At 48.0% G+C, this 24,064-nt stretch overlaps 11 non-coding genes across 11 annotated transcripts; 6 read left to right on the forward strand and 5 right to left on the reverse strand.

The window, feature by feature from the left end:
* Positions 1-5,040: 5,040 nt before the first annotated feature.
* On the forward strand, positions 5,041-5,182 carry LOC148634090 (U4 spliceosomal RNA). Its single transcript, XR_015933724.1, has one exon. It is a non-coding gene; the product is annotated as a U4 spliceosomal RNA (small nuclear RNA).
* Positions 5,183-7,130: 1,948 nt separating this feature from the next.
* Positions 7,131-7,204, reverse strand: trnan-guu (transfer RNA asparagine (anticodon GUU)). Its single transcript has one exon. It is a non-coding gene; the product is annotated as a tRNA-Asn (tRNA).
* A 2,788-nt stretch (positions 7,205-9,992) lies between these two features.
* Positions 9,993-10,074, reverse strand: trnas-uga (transfer RNA serine (anticodon UGA)). Its single transcript has one exon. It is a non-coding gene; the product is annotated as a tRNA-Ser (tRNA).
* A 1,535-nt stretch (positions 10,075-11,609) lies between these two features.
* On the reverse strand, positions 11,610-11,683 carry trnan-guu (transfer RNA asparagine (anticodon GUU)). The gene has a single exon. It is a non-coding gene; the product is annotated as a tRNA-Asn (tRNA).
* Positions 11,684-12,572: 889 nt separating this feature from the next.
* On the reverse strand, positions 12,573-12,644 carry trnag-ucc (transfer RNA glycine (anticodon UCC)). Its single transcript has one exon. It is a non-coding gene; the product is annotated as a tRNA-Gly (tRNA).
* Positions 12,645-13,297: 653 nt separating this feature from the next.
* LOC148634095 (U4 spliceosomal RNA) lies at positions 13,298-13,439 on the forward strand. The gene has a single exon (XR_015933699.1). It is a non-coding gene; the product is annotated as a U4 spliceosomal RNA (small nuclear RNA).
* An 833-nt stretch (positions 13,440-14,272) lies between these two features.
* On the reverse strand, positions 14,273-14,344 carry trnag-ucc (transfer RNA glycine (anticodon UCC)). The gene has a single exon. It is a non-coding gene; the product is annotated as a tRNA-Gly (tRNA).
* An 8,160-nt stretch (positions 14,345-22,504) lies between these two features.
* LOC148634097 (U5 spliceosomal RNA) lies at positions 22,505-22,618 on the forward strand. The gene has a single exon (XR_015933675.1). It is a non-coding gene; the product is annotated as a U5 spliceosomal RNA (small nuclear RNA).
* A 394-nt stretch (positions 22,619-23,012) lies between these two features.
* LOC148634098 (U5 spliceosomal RNA) lies at positions 23,013-23,129 on the forward strand. The gene has a single exon (XR_015933760.1). It is a non-coding gene; the product is annotated as a U5 spliceosomal RNA (small nuclear RNA).
* Positions 23,130-23,520: 391 nt separating this feature from the next.
* LOC148634099 (U5 spliceosomal RNA) lies at positions 23,521-23,639 on the forward strand. The gene has a single exon (XR_015933678.1). It is a non-coding gene; the product is annotated as a U5 spliceosomal RNA (small nuclear RNA).
* Positions 23,640-23,716: 77 nt separating this feature from the next.
* On the forward strand, positions 23,717-23,789 carry trnar-acg (transfer RNA arginine (anticodon ACG)). The gene has a single exon. It is a non-coding gene; the product is annotated as a tRNA-Arg (tRNA).
* The last annotated feature ends 275 nt before the right edge of the window (positions 23,790-24,064 follow it).

The following is a 24,064-nucleotide window of genomic DNA, read 5'->3' on the forward strand; positions in this document are numbered from 1 at the left end:
CAACTATCCAACTGCAGGACTTGAGGGTTTTTTGTGCTTTGTTCTGTTTTCGTTGACATCGCATTCGTAAGAGCGTCAAAAAAAGGCAATTCCAGCATCTAACACGAATAAAAGGGCTATTGAAACTGCAGGGCTGCGCAGCTTCTAAAATCCTTGCACACAATTCTCCGTTATTGTAACTTCCTTCTTTCTGTCTAACAAAGTTCCCTTTTCCTGACCGGACGGGGAGACTATCATTCCAACTTGAAGCCAGCCTTAAGTTCTCCGAGGCGCATTTGTCTGCTAGCATGCATTTTGTGAAATGTTTTTTTGTTGTTGTTAAACCAAAAGCGACTTTGAAAAAGGTTTCCACCGCCGCCCGGCACTCTATGTTAGACTGTATCAAGAAAGCAGCGCACGCTGCAGCCGTGGCCGAGTGGTTAGGGCGATGGATTAGAAAGCCGTCGGGGTCTCCCTGCGAAGCTTCGAGTCCTGCCGCCTACGGTGTCGTCGTGTGTCTGCGCAACAAAGGAAAAGCATCCGTTTCGCTTTTCCCGCGACTTTTAAAACACGAATGATCTGGATTTCTACATGAATGGCTCTTAAAATGTGATCTGATCTTCATCTGACGCATAATAATAAATAAAGACAGTCTTGTTTAACAAACAACACACAACATTTTACATTGTCAATTCAGTTCAAATCAATGTATTTCTATATAGCGCCTTTCACAACAAGGTTGTCCCAAGGCACTTAACAATGCAAGTTGTTAAGAGCCTTGTGTCTAATATGCCGCCTAGGTTACGTGCTGTCTCTTTGAGGCAAATGTTTAAATCCTCTGAGTTAAGTGCTGAAGTTATAGTAGTCCTATCAGTATTGTTGCCTCCGATCAACAGATCCTCAGTTTTCTCAGAGTTGAGTTACAAAAAGTTTTCACACATCCAAGTCTTTCCTTCATTAATGCATTTAACTAAAGTGATAATAGAAGAGTTGTCATTTGGTGGAAACAAAATGTTTATTTGAGTGTCATCAGCATATGAATGAAAGTTCATATTATTTTTTCTTATTATCCTACCTAGCAGCAGCATGTAGAGAGAGAGAGCAATATTGGTCCCGGCACTGATCCGTCTGGTACCCCAAATTGAACTGGTGACGTTGATGAAGCAGTACAATTATTAGATATTTGAACATAATGAAAACGATGAGTAAAATGTGAAGTAAACCACTGAAGGACGGTTCCAGATAAGCCAACCTCAAACTCAAGCCTGTGTAACAAAACAGAGAGGTCAACCGTGTCAAAGGCAGCTCTAAGATCTAGAAGCACAAGCACTGTTGCATTCCCCGCATCAGTAGCTAAGAGAATATCATTTACGACTCTCGTTAATGCAGTTTCAGAAACCAGACTGAAATTTCTCAATTATATTATTTGAATCCAGATACGATTGACGTTGGGCAACAACTATTCTCTCAAGACTTTTAGATTGAAATGGGACCTTTGAGACAGGCCTGTAGTTGTTAAGAACTTGTGGATCCAAATTTGACTTCTTAAGGAGCGGTCTAACAACTGCTACCTTAAATTGATCAGGTACAACGCCTGACGCAAGCGATGCATTCATCATACTAATTATAGGTCCTGCCAGTCCTTCGAGGGAATCTTTGACTAGCTGAGTGGGGATGGGATCTAGCGAACAGGTGGTTGACTTTGTCTTACGTCTGTGTTCATGAGTCCACCATAAGAAGAAATCTGAACAGGAGTGGTGATCATCCGAGGTCACCACGGAGGAAACCACTGCTCTCCCCAACAAAAAAACCACCACTGCCCCTCTCAAGTTTGCTAAAGACCACATGGATGTTCCACAGCAACTCCTGGAACAATGTTCTGTGGACAGACGTGACAAAAGTTGAACTTGTTGGTAAATGTGCACAGCGTTATGTTTGGAGATAACAAAACACTGCATACCAACTCCAAAACCTCATCCCACCTGGGAAGCATGGCGGAGGCTGTACGGCTTGCAATCATCGAGGGACCGATGAATTCCAAGATGTATCAGGAAATTCTACAGCAGAATGTCAGGGTGTCTGCCTGTGATCTAAAACTCGAAAGACGCTGGGTCATGCAGCATGACAAAAATAAAGGAGTACATCAACAACAGAGTGGCTGAAACAGAAGAAATTCCGTATTTTGGGATGGCCAAGTAAGAGTCCTGACCCCAATCCCATTGAAGTGCTGTGGCATGATCTGAAGCAGGCCGTTCAGCGCAAGACATCCCAAAAATATACATGAACTGAAACAGTTTTGCATAGAGGAATAGGCCAAAATACCTCCTAACCGCTGCTCAGGTCTGACCAGCCGCTACAGAAAGTGGGGGTTGAGGTTTTTGTCAATAAAGGAGGTTCCACTAGCTCCTTAATATAAGGGTTCACGTACTTTTTCCATCAATGACCTTGATTGTTTAAAACATTTGTTAAAACAGCAATGTCAAATGTTGGGCGTGTGTTGTTTGTTAAATCAGACTCTCTTTATTGATTATTATGACTTAGATAAAGATAAGATCACATGTTAGGAGCCATTCATGCAGAAATCCACATCATTCCGAAGGGCTGTTTACAAAAGTTTTTCTTCCAACTGTATGTGAGAGAAAAGCAGAGCCGCTCACTGAGTAAGGTGGGGTTGTAGCTTCGCAAATTGCAAGGACATTTGTACTCTCAAAAGGGGACAGGAGCACCCCAGATGGGACTCGAACCCACAATCCCTGGCTTAGAATGCCAGTGCCTTAGCCATTAGGCCACTGCGCCACACTGGGTGAGGTTGATCACGCTGATGAAGAGCCAGTTTTTTTTTCCTTTGCTTTTTCAAAGGGATCCCCAAAAATAAGGGAAGTTAGGCAGCAGAAGGTTTACTGTGACCTGAGAAGGACCGGCATCCAATCACGGTGGTACACACACACACGCTCTCAATCATCTGAGCTACACGGCTACCAAGATGATCTCAGGTGCGCCGAGCTGGTACGGAACATATTGAACTGATCGACGGCGAATTGTCTCTCAGACAGGCTTTTCACCTCTGAGCTCCCTGACTGACAGTGATCAGCTAGGTAGTGAAACAGTCAGGTGCTTCTAAGCCTTAAACAGCTGCATCTCGGCGCTTCCAAGGAGAGATGATTTGAAAGCCGAACATCGCCCATTGGGAACACCTTACTATCACTAGTTTAAGAGACTCTTAAGGTCTTGCAGAGGTGCCTGTCTAATAGCATGCGCTTTTCAAGCTATAGGTGTTTAGGCTGAGGCAGAATGCCTGTTAACAAAATGTTTTTCTAAAGGGGCCTCGCACTCTTTTCCAAGCAATGGTCACCATCCCCACCGAGTGTCACAATGTAGTCATGTCCTAGGACGTCACCTGTTAGTCTCCATTTGTCTGCCACCAACACTTTAGGTTACGGGGTCACAACCGCACCCCGGAGCGCAGAGGAGCCGTTGGCGTTCTGGTGGCGCAGATTGGGCTGAAGGTGGGGCGCTTGAATCTCGCTGTTGGAGGCCGTCTGAAACTGACCCAAGCCTTTCCCTTGAATTAAATGTAAATAAGATATGAACCCCAGATGCACATGGAATCAATCACGTGTTTCCTTTGAGCCGTTTCAAAGACTGCTCCAGAGTTTACCTTGCACAGATGCGCAAAGATTAATGATGGGGGTGCATGCTTCCAGGCGCCTTACAACTGTAGGGACTGATTAGAGACAATTCGTAGCGTGTGTTCGTTTCCATATACGCCCCGTGTTGCAATGGTAGGATGAAGTCAAATACGGCTTGGACGTGTAACGGCATTCTATCCAACTGCAGGACTTGAGGGTTTTTTTGTGCTTTGTTCTGTTTTCGTTGACATCGCATTCGTAAGAGCGTCAAAAAAAGGTAATTCCAGCATATAACAGCCAGCCTTAAGTCCTCTGAGGCGCATTTGTCTGCTAGCATGCTTTTGTGAAAGTTCAAATTTGGACAAACACAATCTGTGGCGTTTAGCGTGACATAGTCTTGCAGGCATCGTGCTGTCTCACTGCAATACTATACCACTGGAGGAAACAGTCCATCTGGCCATGAAACTCATTTGAACGTCTAGCTACAGCAACTAACAATATCATGATTTATTCAGGATGTGTGGAATCAGAACATCCCGGAGACAGCTTCCGAAATCGTGAGCATTCTCTGGTGGTGTCCTGCTGGGATCCTGTGGGCGTGTGTTGGTGGTATAGTGGTGAGCATGCAAAAGCCACTGCATTGGCCAGGAATCGAACCCGAGCCTCTTACTTGGCAGGCAAGAATTCTTCCACTGAACCACCAATGCTCAATACCTGTACCTTCAAAAAAGACGCTTTTTTGGTGCTCTGTTCAAAAAGCGTCGACATCTGTTTCCAGCTGCAAAATGCCATCCGCAGACACTGAAGAATTTATTTATTTAGACACCGCTCAGAATCCCCTGTAAGATTCTCCCTCAGTTCCTTTGAGCAGTGTTTTACCTCTTTCAAAAGGCTTCACTTTCCTAGTCACATTCCAAGGCTCATCGAACCCGGGCTGTTTCCTCCAGCGGTATAGTATTGCAGTGAGACAGCACGATGCCTGCAAGACTATGTCACGCTAAACGCCACAGATTGTGTTTGTCCGTTCGTGTCAGTCGTCCTGCAACCACGGGAAGTGGGACACAAACATGCTGCAATGCTTTCAGGACGTTAGGATTTGTTTATGCAACATCCGAGAAGAGTACTTGTGGCTTGAATGTGAACTGTACGTGCCCGCCCCCTTTCCTCTGTAGTGCATGAGTTCCTCCCGGCATGCCCTTCGTCATTGTTCTGTCATCTTGTATTTAAAGGGTTGTATTTCTGCTGCTGAAAATAAGCAACGGTTTTCTCACAACGCCCTTTGTTTCCGACGGAGCCCTTGTCTGTCATGAAATTCTTCAAAACCTCAAGCTAGAAGAAGAAGACGACAAATATGAAGCGTTACAGCAACGACATGCCACGAGACGATTGATAACGATTTCCGTAGGATCCCCGCGGTTGCCTGGCAACCGTCAGCTTTGCGCAGTGGCAGTATCGTAGCCTGTGAGGTTTAGCCGAGGCGCGATTATTACTAGTTGAAAAATTTTCCCAATATCCCCCTTCCGCCGGTTTGCAATACAATCGGCGAAAGCAATTTTTGACAGTCTCGTCAGAGACTGAGCAAGGTGTTTAAAGACAGATTTTGTCATGGTGACATCATGATAGAAAGAAACAAGCTTGTTACGTTTCCACAGAAACGCTTTTTATCTCTTTCAGCGTTATGCAGAGAACAGCGTCTGTCGAGATCACTTTTGAGTCAGCGCGAAACGCCGTGTGCTGTCAGTTTGATTTCATATTGCTTGTAGCGGCGCCCGGCTTTTGTCTGTCAAACGTTAGGTAGCGCTTCTTCATGCTGCATCGTCGGCATGAGTGGAGCTTTATAAACGTCTGTACTTACTGCGCCCCATAAGAAATCGTTTGTCCCCGTTCAAAAGAGATTGTGCGATGTCCTGCAGCAAACCTTTGACAGTTTGAAAAGAGGAATTTATTCTGCTTCCTGTGCGTGCAGTAGTTACAAAGTTGAACGCCTTTACACGATCTGCTGCAGTTTTCAGTGGGCGGGCTTTGTCAAATGGCTTGGAAAAACGCACTGTGTTTCGGCTCGGGAAACATCATGAGCAGTGTCCTGCATGTTTTCTGTGTATAGCTGTCTTTTAACGCATACAGAATTCATTTGAAATCATTGATTTCTCCAATTAACAAGGGTCCCTTAAAGGATGAGTCAAAGTAACGTCTAATCGGATTAGTTTCCTTAGAGCTGGTTCAGAGTTTGCTCAAGAGTTTACCTTTCACAGATGCGCAAAGAAGAATGTTGGGGGTGCACGCTTCAAAGCTCCTTACAGCTGTAGGGAGTGATTCGAGACGATTCGTGGCGTGTGCTCGTTCCCATATACCGTACGCCCCGGGGTGCAGTGCTAGGATGACATACAATACCGCTTGGGCACGTAACGGCGTTATATGCAAGTGCGGGACGTGAGGGTTTTCGTTTGTTCGTTTTGTTTTGCTCTGCTTTGCTTTGTTTCGTGGTCAAGAGGCGTAAGGTAAGTCGTAATCCAGGGAGAACACTGGTGGCAAACAGTCCGAGGTGAGAGGCGAGGTCCAAAGTCGAAAAGGCAGAAGGGGAGTCCAATATCCAGAATAAACGAGGTAATGGAAAAACGCCAGGTAGAGCTCTCAAGGAGCAGACTCAATACCGAGCAGCGGGAAGCAGGTAAAGATGGTAAAAATAGCACTGCGTACCGCACGGTGGAGTGTGTGCAGGTGGGTAAACTCGTGCGGCGGCGTTTGTTAATAATCACCCACTGCTGGTGCTGATTAGATCGCTTATGAGTTGGTCTTAACTGCCTGGCGGTCATGACAAGCTCCTCTTTAAGCTGTGGTTTAGTTTTGCATTCATGTGTTTCTAGAGCAGTTATTTATGGGGGTGGGTGGGTCTTTCACAGAGGCTCAGGACAAATCCCCTGCCTGAAAGTCTAATGTGTGCGTTCAGACAGTCACAGGTCAAGAGCCAGGCAGGAGGACAATGGACAGAAGAGCCAACGAACTAAAAATAAAAGAACGAATATGAAAAAGCCACCATCTTTTTCTTTTTGACATTTTCCGACTTTCATGCAAGCCAGGACAAAGTTGCTCGTAGCTACTTGTGGATTCAAATACTCTATCGAGTGCTTTGATGAGTTTTTGCAATTTGATTGTCGTCCTGTCAGCCTGTTTCTGTTTTTTTTTTCAATCTAGTGATGGAAAGTAAGAGGGAAATGATGGAGCAATCAATAACCGCTCCGGAAAAATGGCAGAAAGAAATGGCCCGTCACTAAGGACATTTGTGAAGCAGAGGAGTGACATCACCACAAAGGCGACTTATTCTGCTGATCGTTTTGGTGAATAATGATTGAGGTGCGTTAAGAGAAAGGTAGCTGCGTCAGCATGCTTAGGCTGCAAAGGATCAAGCAAAGGTTTACTCCATGCTGAAAAGAGAAGAAAAGAAGCACAACGTTTCGACTGTGGAGCCTTCTGCGCCATCTTCTTTAGCGGTGATGATGTTTACATTGGAAAAACGGAGACATGCGTCCCTGGGTGGGCTTGTACCACCAACCTTTCGGTTAACAGCCGAACGCGCTAACCGATTGCGCCACAGAGACTGACGGCCGCTTGTGCTCCCTACATTTGCAGGTTTATGGTCAAAGAAAACAATCACTTGCGCTTCTTGCAGCCGGCAATCTTTTTCCACTGACAACCAAGAAATGGATTTCATCTTTCACAAGCTGTATGGATTTCTTCAAAAACAAGTTATTCCAGAAAGGAAATGAATTCTTGCATTAAACTGAACCAAGCTGTACATGTTTGTCTGAAATGATACATTCGGCACAACAAGACACGGAGAGAGGCACCGCTGGTATTCAGACCCAGGATCGCCTGCTTACTAGGCGGGCACTTTAAGCCAGTATGGAACAGCGCCAGCGGAGCACCGCGCTTTTACAGACACTTGGACACATCTGTGTTCGGTGTGCACTTAACCTGCTCTCTGAGCCCGTTGCCTCCGTCCCATTTAATAGCAGAACTGACGCCAAGAGAAATGATGAGAAATGGCATTTATCGGGCACTTTTCATGTCCAAGCTGTGCATTCTTTGGCGACACCATTTTTTCTTTTGTTTAATTTCTATACTTATTCATAGAATAAAAACGATATGTCATGTACTGTAAGGGAAATGTCTGTTTTTTTAATGGGGAAAGCTAGCACCACTAAATGTTGTGTTTAGAAGAAGTGATTTAACATGACACGTGACCTAATTTACCGGAGCAAAAGCTCACCCAGCAAGCCCTGCTTTACTTCTACAGGAGAGAAGTATTGTAGAGTCTGCAAGATGTTCAGCTGGGTAGCTACGTCAGCATGCCTCGGCTGCAAAGGAACAAGCAATAGGTTTATTGCATGCTGAAAAGAGAAGAACGGAAACACAGCGTTTCGACTGTGAGGTCTTCTCACACCTGAAGAAGCCTCACACCTGTAAAAGGCTCCATGGTTTTCTTTCTTCTCTTTTCAACATGGAATACACCTATTGTCTGCAAGATGTGACAATTTCATGGTGTTTTGGAAGAAAACCTTTTTTCTTTGAATTCAAAATCAATCGGAATTTCAGCACGACACATCAACACTTTTTCTGTTTTAAGGAGATGATATTTTAAACCTGATAAAAATAGTAGGAAACACAAGTTTCTTGCTGTGAAAATTTAGATGGGGAAGTGTACTACTAGTAGCAGTGTAGAGCTCTCTGTGGTGGAGTGCAAGCGCATGTTCTATGGGCCAGTGGCGTAATGGATAACGCGTCTGACTTCGGATCGGAAGATTGTGGGTTAGAGTCCTGCCTGGCTCGTGAGGCTTTTAAACCTCTCAGGTTCCTCGGTAACAGGTTGCCGTCATGTATATGAACTATAGAAAAGCATTTGCCACAACCCGTAAATTAGCACGCAAGTGCGGGCTAGTGAACACAGAACTGTATGGAGATCATCTCCAGCTCCGAGCTCAATTGCAATGAAAAAACATGCAGAACAGAACTGGAGAGCAGCTGAATTTGTGCTCGGTAGGGTGGGGAGGACTCAGCATTGCTATTGTTCTAATTGGCATGAACTGCAGGGGATCTGAATCAGAACATGTCAGTTAGTTCGATCATTGCGTCAATATGTAGGCCACGTTAATACAGAATTATTACTTTGTCTGTCTCGTCTTTGTATATAGCTGAATGTCCCTGACAATTTCATGTTAGTTTTTAAGAACAACATTGGTGCTAATATATACACATATAGCATATAAGGAACACGTAAAAGTTTAGTCCATGCTGAAAAGATAAGAAAACCGCCACAATGTTTCATCTTGGAATAAATCTTTACTTGTTGTTTTGCAGCCTACCCATTCTGACCTAACTCCTCCCTTGAAATTCCCTAACAGATAAGGGTACGTAACGGCTCATGCGATGCTCAGTTGCAATTTGTCCCAAAACAAACAAGAACAGCAGCTGAGGGTTTGAGTTTGAACATGCACTGTATTAAAGCAGCTTTTATTTCCATTGATAAATGCTAGATATTCCTACAGAGATTCTCCAGGTGAGTAAGCGATTCCTGTTTCTGTTTCTATTTCTGTTTCATATATATATACAGTATATATATATGTTACATGTGTCTCTGCAATAGTACAAATGTGTTATACACTATCAGGGGCTGCTTTTTTGTGCACCTCATCTACAACAAGGGTTTTTTTTTTCATTTATGTTTGTGGACCTTCACCATTTGAGGAAGTGAGTTAGATAAGAAAGTTACAGGTATGGTGAGCAATGACTGACAAAGGCACGTACTGCGTATTCCTTACAGAAGTGTAAGCAATTTGTTCTAAAAAACACCGGCTAAAGTCCAACATCGTTAGCAATCTTATTACTTAAACAGAATTAACATCAATAAACTGTAAGGTGCTGGTACATGCGAGTAGATTTGATCTTCTATTAAACAAAAATGCAATTACAGCTCTAAAAAGGTCAACCTAGACTTCTGGAACAGATCTGTTCAGGTCATCGCTGTTCCTCTGACCTTGTGAGTCTTTGGAATTTTAAAAGTGTATTTTGCTTGCCTTTCATGTGGTCTGTGTACAAGTCACTGTGGCGTATGCGGTCCTACACAGCCTTGCTATAGACGTGACGAGCCTCCGCTATGTTGCAATGGAGAACAGGTTCAGTACGGAGCTGCCGAGAAAATTCAGCTGGAAAGCTCGTTGCAGAAAAGCATCGGTATCTGTGTCCAGCGGCAAAGCGTCCTTCGTGGGTGCTGAAGAATCGATTTCACAGGCTGCGGGTCCAGGCGATTTAGAGTGTTAAAGGTCCCAGCGAAAACGAAATGGCGCTGGTCCTTTTACACGCACGCACGCAACCAAATGCAAAGGACGCCGTAGTCGGCAGGATTTGAACCTGCGCGGGGAGACCGCAACGGATTTCAAGTCCGTCACCTTAACCACTCGGCCACGACTACAGCGAGCGCCGCGGTCGCTGCCTTTTTGCTACAATCGAACAGGGAGTGCGAGGCGGCGGCGGCAGCGGAGGCAACTTTTTTCAAGTTTGCTCTCCGTTTAAGAAACCTTTTACGCCATACGTGCAAGCACACACACACACACCTCAGAGGACTTAAGGGTGGCTTCAAGTTGGAATGATAAAGTCTCCCCGTTCGGACATGAAAACAGAACGTTCTTAGACAGAAAGCAATCAACAACGGAGACATGTGGACGACGATTTTAGTCACTGCACTTTGAATAGCATTTTTGCTCCAGTTACAGGAGATGCACCAATGGCCCTTGACCTACGTTCTTACCAATGCCTTGAACATTCAAACAAAACAGCCCTCAAGTCCTGCGGTTTAATATAACGCTGTTACGTGTCGAGGCAGTATTTGACTCTGTCCTACCGTTGAGACACGGGGCGTATATGGAAACGAACACATGCTACGGATCGTCTCTAATCGGTCCCTACAGTTGGAAGGCTCCTTGAAGCGTGCACCCCCATCATTCATCTTTGCGCATCTGTGAAAGGTAGACTCTTGAGCAATGTTTGAGCCAGCTCTAAGGCAACTAGTGCTATTGGACAGAGACCTCTGGAAGATCCTAAGAGTCTCTTAACACCACTTCCAGCAGCAAGCTTAATTGTTCGCTGGAGGTCTCCCACCCAGGTACTGACCAGGCAAAGAATCACCACTACATTGAATGAGGAAGTTAATCCTGAAATCCAATTACATATCTCAAGGTAAGACAAATCCATAAGAACATGTCTTAGTATTACTTCGTTTACATTAGTATGGCACTGAGTTGGAGCTCCTCTTTAAGCTGTGGTTTAGTTTTGCATTCATGTGTTTCTAGAGCAGTTATTTATGGGGGTGGGTGGGTCTTTCACAGAGGCTCAGGACAAATCCCCTGCCTGAAAGTCTAATGTGTGCGTTCAGACAGTCACAGGTCAAGAGCCAGGCAGGAGGACAATGGACAGAAGAGCCAACGAACTAAAAATGAAAGAACAAATATGAAAAAGCCACCATCTTTTTCTTTTTGACATTTTCCGACTTTCATGCAAGCCAGGACAAAGTTGCTCGTAGCTACTTGTGGATTCAAATACTCTATTGAGTGCTTTGATGAGTTTTTGCAATTTGATTGTCGTCCTGTCAGCCTGTTTCTGTTTTTTTTTTCAATCTAGGGATGGAAAGTATGAGGGAAATGATGGAGCAATCAATAACCGCTCCGGAAAAATGGCAGAAAGAAATGGTCCGTCACTAAGGACATTTGTGAAGCAGAGGAGTGACATCACCACAAAGGCGACACATTCTGCTGATGGTTTTGGTGAATAATGATTGAGGCGCGTTAAGAGAAAGGCAGCTGTGTCAGCATGCGTAGGCTGCAAAGGATCAAGCAAAGGTTTACTCCATGCTGAAAAAAGAAGAAAAGAAGCACAACGTTTCGACTGTGGAGCCTTCTGCGCCATCTTCTTTAGCGGTGATGATGTTTACATTGGAAAAACTGAGACACGCGTCCCTGGGTGGGCTTGAACCACCAACCTTTCGGTTAACAGCCGAACGCGCTAACCGATTGCGCCACAGAGACTGACAGCTGCTTGTGCTCCCTACATTTGCAGGTTTCTGGTCAAAGAAAACAATCACTTGCGCTTCTTGCAGCCGGCAATCTTTTTCCACTGACAACCAAGAAATGGATTTCATCTTTCACAAGCTGTATGGATTTCTTCAAAAACAAGTTATTCCAGAAAGGAAATGAATTCTTGCATTAAACTGAACCAAGCTGTACATGTTTGTCTGAAATGAGACATTCGGCACAACAAGACACGGAGAGAGGCACCGCTGGTATTCAGACCCAGGATCGCCTGCTTACTAGGCAGGCACTTTAAGCCACTAGGGAACAGCGCCAGCGGAGCACCGCGCTTTTACAGACACTTGGACACATCTGCGTTCGGTGTGCACTTAACCTGCTCTCTGAGCCCGTTGCCTCCGTCCCATTTGATAGCAGAACTGATGCCAAGAGAAATGATGAGAAATGGCATTTATCGTGCACTTTTCATGTCCAACTGCTGCAGTTTTCAGTGGGCAATCTTTGTCAGATGGCTTGGAAAAACGCACTGTGTTTCGGCTCGGGAAACATCATGAGCAGTGTCCTGCATGTTTTCTGTGTATAGCTGTCTTTTAACGCATACAGAATTCATTCGAAATCATTGATTTCTCCAATTAACAAGGGTCCCTTTTTGAACCTGCCAGAAGCATTCTTTCAATGTAACAGATTTACTCCGGGGAAAGGCAGCATGACATTGAGAGTAGCTCAAGCTTTCAGCTCCCGTATCGGACTGCGTGTATGCAGACACCGCTCAGAATCTCCTGTAAGATTCTCCTTCAATTCCGTTTTGCACTTCTTTAGCTCTTTCAAAAGGCTTCACTTTGCTAGTCACAATCCAAGGCTCATGACAACATTTGGAACCAATCGCCACTGCGTTGGCCAGGAATCGAACCCAGGTCAACTGCTTGGAAGGCAGCTATGCTCACCACTATACCACCAACACACACCTGCAAAAGCCCTGCAGGACACCACCAGAGAATGCTCACGATTTCGGAAGCTGTCTCCGGGACGTGCTGATTCCACACATCCTGAATAAATCATGATATTGTTAGTTGCTGTAGCTAGACGTTCAAATGAGTTTCATGGCCAGATGGACTGTTTCCTCCAGCGGTATAGTATTGCAGTGAGACAGCACGATGCCTGCAAGACTATGTCACGCTAAACGCCACAGATTGTGTTTGTCCGTTCGTGTCAGTCGTCCTGCAGCCACGGGAAGTGGGACACAAACATGCTGCAATGCTTTCAAGACGTTAGGATTTGTTTGTGTAACATCCGAGAAGAGTACTTGTGGCTTGAATGTGAACTGTACGTGCCCGCCCCCTTTCCTCTGTAGTGCATGAGTTCCTCCCGGCACGCCCTTCGTCATTGTTCTGTCATCTTGTATTTAAAGGGTTGTATTTCTGCTGCTGAAAATAAGCAACGGTTTTCTCACAACGCCCTTTGTTCCCAACGGAGCCCTTGTCTGTCATGAAATTCTTCAAAACCTCAAGCTAGAAGAAGAAGAAGACGACAAATATGAAGCGTTACCGCAACGACATGCCATGAGACGATCGATAACGATTTCCATAGGATCCCCGCGGTTGCCTGGCAACCGTCAGCTTTGCGCAGTGGCAGTATCGTAGCCTGTGAGGTTTAGCCGAGGCGCGATTATTGCTAGTTGAAAACTTTTCCCAATACCCCGCTTCCGCCGGTTTGCAATACAATCGGCGAAAGCAATTTTTGATAGTCTTGTCAGAGACTGAGCAAGGTGTTTAAAGACAGATTTGGTCATGGTGACATCATGGTAGAAAGAAACGAGCTTGTTACGTCTCAACAGAAACGCTCTTTAGCTCTTTCAGCGTTATGCAGAGAACAGCGTCTGTCGAGATCACTTTTGAGTTAGCGCGAAACGCCGTGTGCTGTCAGTTTGATTTCATATTGCTCGTAGCGGCGCCCGGCTTTTGTCTGTCAAAAGTTAGGTTGCGCTTCTTCATGCTGCATCGTCGGCATGAGTGGAGCTTTTTAAACGTCTGTACTTACTGCGCCCCATAAGAAATGGTTTGTCCCCGTTCAAAAGAGATTGTGCGATGTCCTGCAGCGTTCGCAAAGCAAACCTTTGACAGTTTGAAAAGAGGAATTTATTCTGCTTCCTGTGCGTGCAGTAGTTACAAAGTTGAACGTCTTTACACGATCTGCTGCAGTTTTCAGTGGGCGGGCTTTGTCAGATGGCTTGGAAAAACGCACTGAGACATCATGAGCAGTGTCCTGCATGTTTTCTGTGTATAGCTGTCTTTTAACGCATACAGAATTCATTCGAAATCATTGATTTCTCCAATTAACAAGGGTCCCTTTTTGAACCTGCCAGAAGCATTCTTTCAATGTAACAGATTTACTCCGGGGAAAGGCAGCATGACATTGAGAGTAGCTCAAGCTTTCAGCACCCGTATCGGACTGCGTGTATGCAGACACCGCTCAGAATCCCCTTTAAGATTCTCCTTCAATTCCGTTTTGCAGTGCTTTGGCTCTTTCAAAAGGCTTCGCTTTGCTATTCACAATCCAAGGCTCATGACAGCATTTAAAACCAATCACCACTGCGTTGGCCAGGAATCGAACCCAGGTCAACTGCTTGGAAGGCAGCTATGCTCACCACTATACCACCAACACACACTCACAAAAGCCCTGCAGGACACCACCAGAGAATGCTCACGATTTCGGAAGCTGTCTCCGGGACGTGCTGATTCCACAAATCCTGAATAAATCATGATATTGTTAGTTGCTGTAGCTAGACGTTCAAATGAGTTTCATGGCCAGATGGACTGTTTCCTCCAGCGGTATAGTATTGCAGTGAGACAGCACGATGCCTGCAAGACTATGTCACGCTAAACGCTACAGATTGTGTTTGTGTTGGACAGTTGGACCCTACAGCTGGACCCTCATAGACAACCTGAATAGCTTATTCAGAAGCAGTGCTGGACCGGGAACGAACCAGCTTCTTCCCAGGCACAAGAGTGACTTGTAAGGACTCGCGGTCCCACTCTGTGCATAGAGACTTTCTACCAGCCAGCCGGACTGCTGGTAGATCCCCTCGGAGCAACGACTGCCCTGCGTGGATGTCTAGACAAGGACCGGAGGTCTGTAATAGCTTTGAGGAGCTGTGTCAGGCAATGATCGGAGAATTTTCGGCTTTTATCGATCCCATAGCTGCCGTGGCCGCTGTGCACCATATTAAGCACGAAAAAGCTGAAGCCCCTCGCGACTATTATCAGAGGCTTAGGCGCACTTATTTTGCAGGGCGGAATGAAGAGGGTTGCGAAGAGAACGTGAATTTCAAAGGTTTATTCATTGCTAATCTGCATCCCTCAGTCAGGAAAATGATTGTGATGCACACTGATGCAAAAGCGATGAAAATGGCTGACATTAGAAGGTTGGCTCAAAAAGCCTGGGGAGCTGAAGTCTCTGCTTCCTCAGAGCGAAAACCTGCTAAAACGGCCGTGTTCGCCACTAAAGCCAGCAGGGTTGACGACTCGCCTCAGCTCGAGGCAGCTGAGGTTCCTGAGCTCGCTAAGCCCCGGCGCAAAATAGGCAGGCAGGACCGCACTAAGCGTCAGAGCCGCCGTGAGCGCTACGGGGAAGGCAAGGGCTCAGGCAGAGTCTATCATAAGACTGGACGAAGGGAGTCGACTGCAGCCCGCCTGGCCAGGCTTGAACAAGCCCTGCCTGAGAGATCAGGACAGGGTAAACCTTCCGCAGCGAATGCCAGAAGTGTGAATGAGCTTAGGGGGACCACGCCCCTTCTCACTGGAGGAGGCGGGGATCCGTCCCAAGCCCCTCCCTCAGTCTATCTGATTGGGTGGGAGGGTTCCTGCCTGGAAGAAGGCTGTGACTCTGAGTTGGGCGCTGACCCCGCCCCTGAAGTCAAAGAAAAGGCAGGCTTCCAACAATTCTTAGGGAATCTCAGCCAGAAAGGCAAAGCAAGGCATATTTATATCAAGGTTTCTCTTGAAAACGTCTTAGATAGAGAAGCACTGATTGACACTGGGGCTGAAATTAGTTTGATGTCAGCCGATCTACTCAGCGAGCTCAAACGAGTAGCGAAAGGAAAAGGCATCAGACTTAAGGTAGAACCGTGTAAGATAGATATTTCCAGCTATACCCAGGATCATGCCAGGATCACACACCGAGTGTGGGTGGCACTTAGGTTCGGGCCAATGAACGTGGTGCATCCTGTTTACATCTCTAGGTTTAAAACAGAGCCACTACTCATTGGCCAAGACCTGCTTGACAGGCTGGAGCCTCTGGTGGACTGCCAGCGTGGAAAATTGTGGGCTCAGGTCAAAAACCCTAAGCCTGTTGCACAGCAAAAAGGGGGATTCAGTGGTTATGCTGTGATCACACAGTGCCCACTGAACACTATAGCTGAGTTGGAGGTTCCTCCTGGTTCCTCTGGACGAGAATAAATGTCTCTTCTTGCTTTCCAAAACTACAGGGAAGTCCTGCCCAGGCCAGCACTCCCACGGTCTCCCAACTACAGGAGCAGTGCTCCAAGCAGCTGCTTGACCCGCCAGGTAAAGCACACCCCCTTTTCATCCCTGAAGAAGAGTGGATCTCCCTGTCCGGTAATGAATGGGAGTCCTTTCTGTGCACCCTGGTACCTCAGGGGGTCCAGGAATACCACCCCATGGTGGTGGGAGGGGGTCCAGGTGGCAGAAGTGCAGGTTGATGATGTAATTCTTAGCCTCAGCTCTGAGAAGTCCATAATCAGTGAAGGTCTGTTCGAGGACCTGTCGCCAAGCTGTCAAGTGACCCTGGTGACGCAGTCACAGGTTCTGTGGTGGGCACCCCCATCTCATAGGTCCATTTGGAGCAAAGGAAGCTGTGTAGCTTCCATCTCCATCGGAAAAAGGAAGTTTGCTCACTACTTCCTATTGGAAGTACCTATTGGTTCGACTGGGCGCCCAGCTGGACACAGTAAACAGTGTGCTGTGGACACGGGTGGACCCAGATGCCCACTCTCTAAGCGGTGACCCCGAGAACATTCGGTCAGGTCAGACGATTCCTCAGGCCTGCCAGGTAGTAAACGAATCGGACCTGATCGTTCCTGCGTCAACAGCAGGGTTTCCAGTACGCCTTGTCCTAAAGAAGGGACAGAGAATGGACGCTGAGATGGTTTTCTTCCAACCATCAGCTCAGTTTATCAGACTGAACCTAGCAGTCTGTTGTACCCCCAGACTGGAACGGAATGGCCGAGCCACCTGCCTGTTGGTGCAGAACATAGCAAAACAAGATGTCAAAATCCCTGCTCGCACTGACATGGGACTGGTAATTGACAATGGTTTCTATGATTTCGAACTAGCCATCCCAGTACTGGGGCAGCTCCCTGGTCCCTTGGCCAGGGAGGGGGGAACCGAGCAGGTGTACTACACCTACCCCCGGCGGATGATTGCAATTATGCCAATAGAGGGATTCTGCAACCAGGAGGTGTGCAGGGTGGACCTTAGCGATAAGGATGAGATGGTTGTGTACACAGTACACGCAGGTGTTCCGATGGACCACTCAGCCGAGAGTACGACCCGGGATACCGCCATGCCGTCAAAAGCGGGGTTCCTAGAGCAGGTACAGGAACAGGTTGGCAAGGCAGATGCCCTGGAAACGGAAAGCCAGCGTCAGCAGCTGCGTCAGAATTTCCAGGATTTCCGGGAAGTGTTTGCACGGGACGCCTATGACTGCGGGGTGACGGATTTGAACACAGTGCGCATTCCAACGGCCCCTGGCGCCCGCCCAACCTATGTCAGGCAGTATCGCATTCCCCTCACGGCATACGAGTCCATAAAGCAGACGTTGGATGCTCTACTAGAGCGTCAGATCATAAGGGAGTGTAACTCCACTTATAACTCCCCACTGTGGCCGGTGCTGAAACCCAATGGTAAATGGCGTCTGACCATTGACTACCGGCAGCTGAATAAACAGGTTCCTTTGTCACGATGGCCAATGATATACCTAGATCAGGAGTTAGCCAAGGTGACAACAGCGAAATATTTCACCACAGTGGATGTGGCCAATGGGTTCTGGACCCTTAAGGTAGAACCAACAGACCAGTACAAACTGGCCTTTTCCTTTGGAAACAGGCAGTTCACCTGGAATCGATGCCCCTTTGGGTATTCCAACTCCCCAGCGGAGTTCAACATATTTCTGCACAAAGCCATGAGTGATGCAGCCGCCAGGGGCAACCTGGTCTATGTGGACGATATTCTGATGAGGAGTCAGACCTGGGAAGAACACATGGCCGAGATCAGGCATGTGTTGACCCAGCTCTCCTGTGCAGGGGCCAAACTGTCCCTGGCTAAGGGACAGTGGTGTAGGACCCAAGTGGAGTACGTGGGACTGTTGGTTGGAGCCCAAGGCATACAGCCACAGTCCAGCAGAGTCCAAGCTATCCAGAATATGAAGTCGCCCACTAACCTGTCTGAACTGCGCAGCTTTCTGGGAGTATGTAATTATTCCCAGCAGTTCATTGAGGATTACGCTGAAATAGCAAGGCCCCTCCACAAGCTGTTGCAGAAAGACGTGCCCTTTGAGTGGGGGCCTTCCCCAGAACAGGCTGTGATGGAGCTGAAGCGCAGACTCGGTAGTGCGCCGAGCTTGGCCTACCCTGACAAAAATAAGGTCTTCTACCTTGAAGCAGGGTTCTCAGAGCACTGCCTTGGGGCTGCTCTGAGTCAGGAATATAACCAAGAGTGAAGGGTGGTGGCATATGCCAGTCGAGCCCTGAGCCCAGTGGAGCAAAAGTTCTTGGACTGCGAGAAGGCCCTGTTGTCTACGGTCTGGTCGGTAGAACACTTCCGTAGTTATGTTGGGGGACAAAAGATCATCATCGAAACCTGCCACCAACCTGTGACATTCCTGCATAGCCAGAGACTGAAAGCGGGCAGGGTGTCAAATAGCAGGATTGTGGCATGAATGATGGCCCTACAAGGCTATGAGATAGAGGTACGTTATGCACAGAGCAAGAAAATGTACCTGGGACAGGGCCTGGCTTTGGGCCAAGTGTGTCACGGCTGTGACACTGACATGGAAGCTCCAGAAACAATTCCCGCTGCTGAGCTACCGAACAATCATCGGTACTACGATGAGAACGTGGGCCAGGGCTTACCCATGGCCTATGTTGACGGTTGCTCTTTTCGCCACGAACAGCAGGTGCTAGCAGGGGTAGGAGTAGTCTGGCAAGACAATACTCCCTGTGGGCCGACCCGCTATAAGCTAGGACCAAAGACTAGTCAGTATGCGGAAGTAGCTGGGGTGCTGATCACCCTCCAGCAGGCCCTGACACATGGCCTTAAACAGTTTGTCATCTGTAGTGACTCGAACTACGCCCGACATAGCTTCGTGTCTCACGTTCCGTATTGGAAGGGTAACGGCATGAAAAATGCCCGGGGCAAGGAAGTAAAGAACAAAGAGTTGTTCCTGGCCAGTGACAAGCTCACGACCGAGGCTGGAATGATGGTTTACTGGAGGAAGGTGAAGGGACACTCCCAGGTGAAGGGACCCGACAAAGACGGGAATGATGAGGCCGACCGGTTGGCCAAATCTGGCGCCTTAGAGGGTGAACCCTGGCAGTTCCAGCAGGAATGGCTACCCCCAGAATTCGTGGCTGAGGTCAAGGCGGTCACCCGAAGCAGGGCTAGACAGGATGTCGGAGCTGACCCTCAATCTGTAGTGCTTGGGTCACAGGGTTTTAACACCGATCTTGCGGAAATGCAGAAACAGGACCCAGCAATTGGGCAAATGTATCAGCATATCGCTGACCCAGTGCGTCAACCTCTTTCGGAGCAGGTGCTGAGCCAGTCTCTGGAGCTGAAGGAGCTGGCAGAGGTGAAAGACAACCTAAAAATTATAAAGGGGTTGTTGGTTTGTGTACCAGTTGCACAAGGTGTCCCAAAGTGGGTAGTTCCCCACTGTCATCGGGGGGTCATGATCCAACACGCTCATGACGAACCCTGTGGGGGTCACCGGGGAATCAAGGCTACATACGACACTATCCAGCAGGTGGCATTCTGGCCTCACATGGGCCAAGACATCGCCGCGTATGTAAAGGGGTGTCTGACGTGTAGCCAGTTCCAACCATCACGGCCCTTGCACCGTGCACCACTCCAGAAAAAGGGCATGACATTCACCTGGTCCAATCTTCAAATGGATTGGGTGGGGCCGCTGGTGAGGTCATCCAGAGGGAACAAATATTTCCTCACTGTTACGTGTGCATTCACAAAATGGATTGAGTGCCTCCCAGCACCCAACGACACGGCAGAGACAACTGCAGTGCTGTTGGTGAACCATGTGTTCAGTCGATGGGGATTCCCCCTGACCGTGGTCTCGGATCGGGGAACCCATTTCACAGCTACAGTAATGGCAACCCTGTGGAATATGCTTGGGGTCAAGACCCAGTTGCATATCTCCTACCACCCTCAATCCTCGGGCCAGGCAGAAAGGGCAAACCGAACGGTGGTTAGTATGCTCAAAAAGTTTGTCTCCAACAGCAGTAGGGACTGAGACATTAAGCTGCCCCTGGTTCTGATGGCCATCCGAGGTAAGCCCCATTGCTCTACGGGGGTCCCACCTTTTGAGATGATGACAGGTCGGAAGATGACTCTTCCCCTACACTGTCTTTATGGGGTGGAGGACCTGAGCACGACGGGGGCTGCTACGGCCCATCAGTATGTGTCAGACCTGCGAGCACATCTGCAGGCAACCTTTGCTTTTGCCCAGAACAATCTGGGAAGGAGTGCAGAGGGTAGGAAAGCATACTATGACCGAAAGGCAGTTAACCAGGAACTCCAAGTAGGAGACAAGGTCCTGTACTTCCAATTTGCCAAACCCACAGGGGTGGCCCGGAAGTTCTTACCCAGTTGGACAGGACCCCACGAGATTGTCGATAAGGTATCACCGGTAGCTTATCGAATTCAGATTGAGAAGGGAAGGCAATCTCTGGTCTACAAGTGGGTGCATCGCAACCACCTCCGGTTGTATCGCCCACCTCAAATGGCGCCGGAGAACACAGAATAGGGTTAAACGTCCAAACCCGATCAAAGAGGGGGGTGCCCCTTTGTAGCTGCAGGTAGTTAGGTACTGTACTGTAGGTCCTGCTAGGAAAATATATTCAAAATTATAGTGGAACTGTACCATGTGCCTCATCTATGTTCCAGAATGGGAATCCTAAAACTGCCAGGGCTGGTCCTGACAGTACTGTGGATCGCCTCAACACAGCCCCTTGAAGTTGTGGAACCTGGTCCTCCTACCGGCATAGTCCTGCAGGAAACCATAGTCCTCTCCATGGAAATCTTTATGGTACAATCTTTTTTTTTTCTTATAAAATATACTTTATTCCGAAAAAAAACACATCTCAAAGGGAAACGTCTCACACGATAACACTCCACAAAATTAAAACATCGGCGGAACGGCGGTGATTGTCCGTTATCAATCCTTGCAAGGGTGGGCGGATTTGCGCTATTATGAGAGTCCCTCCAAACCCTACCGCTTGCTGTAAACCATTAATCCCTGTACAGGGTCCATAGGCCTTTCCAGTGCTCCTTTGCCGTGGGGAAACCCCATTTAGCAACGTCGCGCTTCATCCTCCTCCTGAGGTCCGCCAGGATCCTCTCTTCCAGCTCCCTCGCTCCCCACTTGTTGTTGTGCCGGATGAGATTGTTTCTCGCGTCCCACAGGCCTTTCTTTGTGAGGGACAGCAGCAGCCACATCAGGAACTGCGTCCCCCTGTCCAGTCCGGTAGGTGCCAGCCCCAGCAGAATGTACTGGTAGCTGAGCACCGCATTCGTTTCCAGGAGTTGCATTATGTTGTCCATTCTGCCCCACACCGCCTTGGCGAAGGGGCAGCTCCTTCACTTTATTAAGATACTGAAGAAAGATGTGGAGACGGGGGTTTGAATTTAATCCTTTCTGTAGGGGGTTTAGACTTTCAAGTCACAAACTGGGGTTTATGGCAGGAAAGGGGGGTTAACTGATAAGGATTGCAGATGCAAGCTAGGAACCCCCCTGGGTGTAATGTTAAACTGACCATTTGTCCAGAACATCGTAAACTGGCCAAATACCATGAACCCCCCTCTTTACCATCAGACCGAGTGACGTCAGAAACGGAGAAGAAAACACTATATAACCCAAAAGTTTGTAACAGTACGGGGAACAATACTTCGGTTTTGTTGTTTCTTGCGGGAAACAAGACTTCGGCTTTATTGTTCATTTCATGCAATAAACTCATCTGTTTTACTTCATCTCGGGATCAAGAACCTTATTTCTTCTGTTACAACAAATTTGGCGTAGTCGGCGGATGCTCCAGAAGGCGCAGAACTTCCCATCGGCAGGAGAGATGGTCAGCGCGCACATAACTAAGAGGTAAGGACTCCTCTTTTATTTAAAAGTCCCGACTCTCTCTGACCGATTGGGAAATCTCTGCTCCCTGCGAGAATCGCCCGAGATGACGGAGTAAACGTGAGTTTCTGAATTCCTCTGGCCCGGGGAAGACACCGGTGTATGTAATGGGTTGTTTGCTGTAAGCCCAGAATTTGGTCTGGCAGGGGTTCCGCGGTATTGTGTACAGGCGTTCGAAGCTGGTTTATGCTTTAATTGCGCGTGGAGTTTTTGAACGGGTTTTGGACCCTTACCGTGAAGTTCAGGACTGGTGTGGGCCTTAATTGCGCCCGGAGTTCTGAAGGTCAGAACTGGTTTGGGCCTTAATTGCGCCCGGAGTTCTGAGGCTGAGGATCGGTGTGGGCCTTAATTGCCTGATTAAGGCCTTAAATGGCCTTAATCAGCCATGCACTCTGGTTTCTTTTCATCTCGTACAAATCTTTCGCCTTTTACTAAAGATTTCCGTGGAGAGGAGCATGAATGAGTTCCATGCAATTTTTGCGCTTCCCTGCCTTCGGGTGGGTCGCAGCTGGGTTGGTCAAAGAGAGAAAACAAGCACGTTCGCAATCGCTCTTGTAATGGTGATTGTGGCCGTCTGCTCCGCGAGTCCTCGGTCTCCGGCCGTCTGATTGGCGCTCTTTTCTTTGGGGGGCGAGAAGTGTCCGGCCGCAGGGGATCTTGGGACCTCGCTTTGCATAGAGGCTTCCCAGAGTGCTTCGTTTCCGGCACAGTGTGGCCGGGTGTTTTCCGAGTTATCGCACGGATTGGGCACGCTCGCAAGCCGTGAGCCGCAGGCGATGAGCCCGGAGCTGAACGGGCCCCACTGGGTCGTTTGTAAGGCCAGGTGTATTGCCAACCACGACCGGCAGGGCAGAGACCTTGAAGGCGGCCTGGGCTCCTGCAGCTGTGCACCGACGCACTCTGGTTTCTCTTCATCTCGTACAAATCTTTCGCCTTTTACTAAAGATTTCCGTGGAGAGGAGCATGAATGAGTTCCATGCAATTTTTGTGCTTCCCTGCCTTCGGGTGGGGCGCAGCCTGGCTGGTCAAAGAGAGAAAACAAAAACGCTCGCAATCGGTCTTGTTATGGCGATTGTGGCAGTCTGCTCCGCGAGTCCTCGGTCTCCGGCCGTCTGATTGGCGCTCTTTTCTTTGGGGGGTGGGAAGTGTCCGGCTGCAGGGGATCTTGGGACCTCGCTTTGCATAGCGGCTTCCCAGAGTGCGTCGTTTCCGGCACAGTGTGGCCGGGTGTTTTCCGAGTTATCGCACGGATTGGGCACGGCCGCAAGCTGAGAGCCGCAGGCGATGAGCCCGGAGCTGAACTGGCCCCACTGGCTAGTTTGTAAGGCCAGGTGCATTGCCAACCACGACCGGCAGCGCAGAGGCTTTGAAGGCGGCCTGGGCTCCTGCAGCTGTGCAGCCACGCACTCTGGTTTCTCTTCATCTCGTACAAATCTTTCGCCTTTTACTAAAGATTTCCGTGGAGTGGAGCATGAATGAGTTCCATGCAATTTTTGCGCTTCCCTGCCCTCGCGTGGGGTACGGCTGGGCTGGTCAGAGTAATATTTTACTAGTTGCAGTGCTGATCTCACTGGGTTACAGTCCTGCAGTGTCACACCAGGGCCAGTGGCGCAATGGATAACGCGTCTGACTACGGATCAGGAGATTGCAGGTTCGACTCCTGCCTGGTTCGGGTCGTTTTTAAATGCATCGGGCTACTCCCTAAGCAGTCTGTGCTACTTACTGCATTGTAATCACACCCAGTAAGAGATTTCCTTCATGTAAATGAACTGCACCTGACAGCTTTAGAAAAACACCTGGGCTCAGTACGGTGCTGAGAGCTCAGCGTTGCTGTTGTTCTAATTAGCACGCACTGCATCGGCTATGAGCCCGAACTTTTCAATTATTCCGATCAGTAAGTCAACACGTAGTCCACATGAACGGTAGAAATATTCTCTTGTCTGTCTC

This window comes from Lepisosteus platostomus, unplaced genomic scaffold (genome assembly GCF_059453375.1).
Source record: "Lepisosteus platostomus isolate fLepPlt1 unplaced genomic scaffold, fLepPlt1.hap1 Scaffold_40_H1, whole genome shotgun sequence".
Taxonomy (NCBI): domain Eukaryota; kingdom Metazoa; phylum Chordata; class Actinopteri; order Semionotiformes; family Lepisosteidae; genus Lepisosteus; species Lepisosteus platostomus.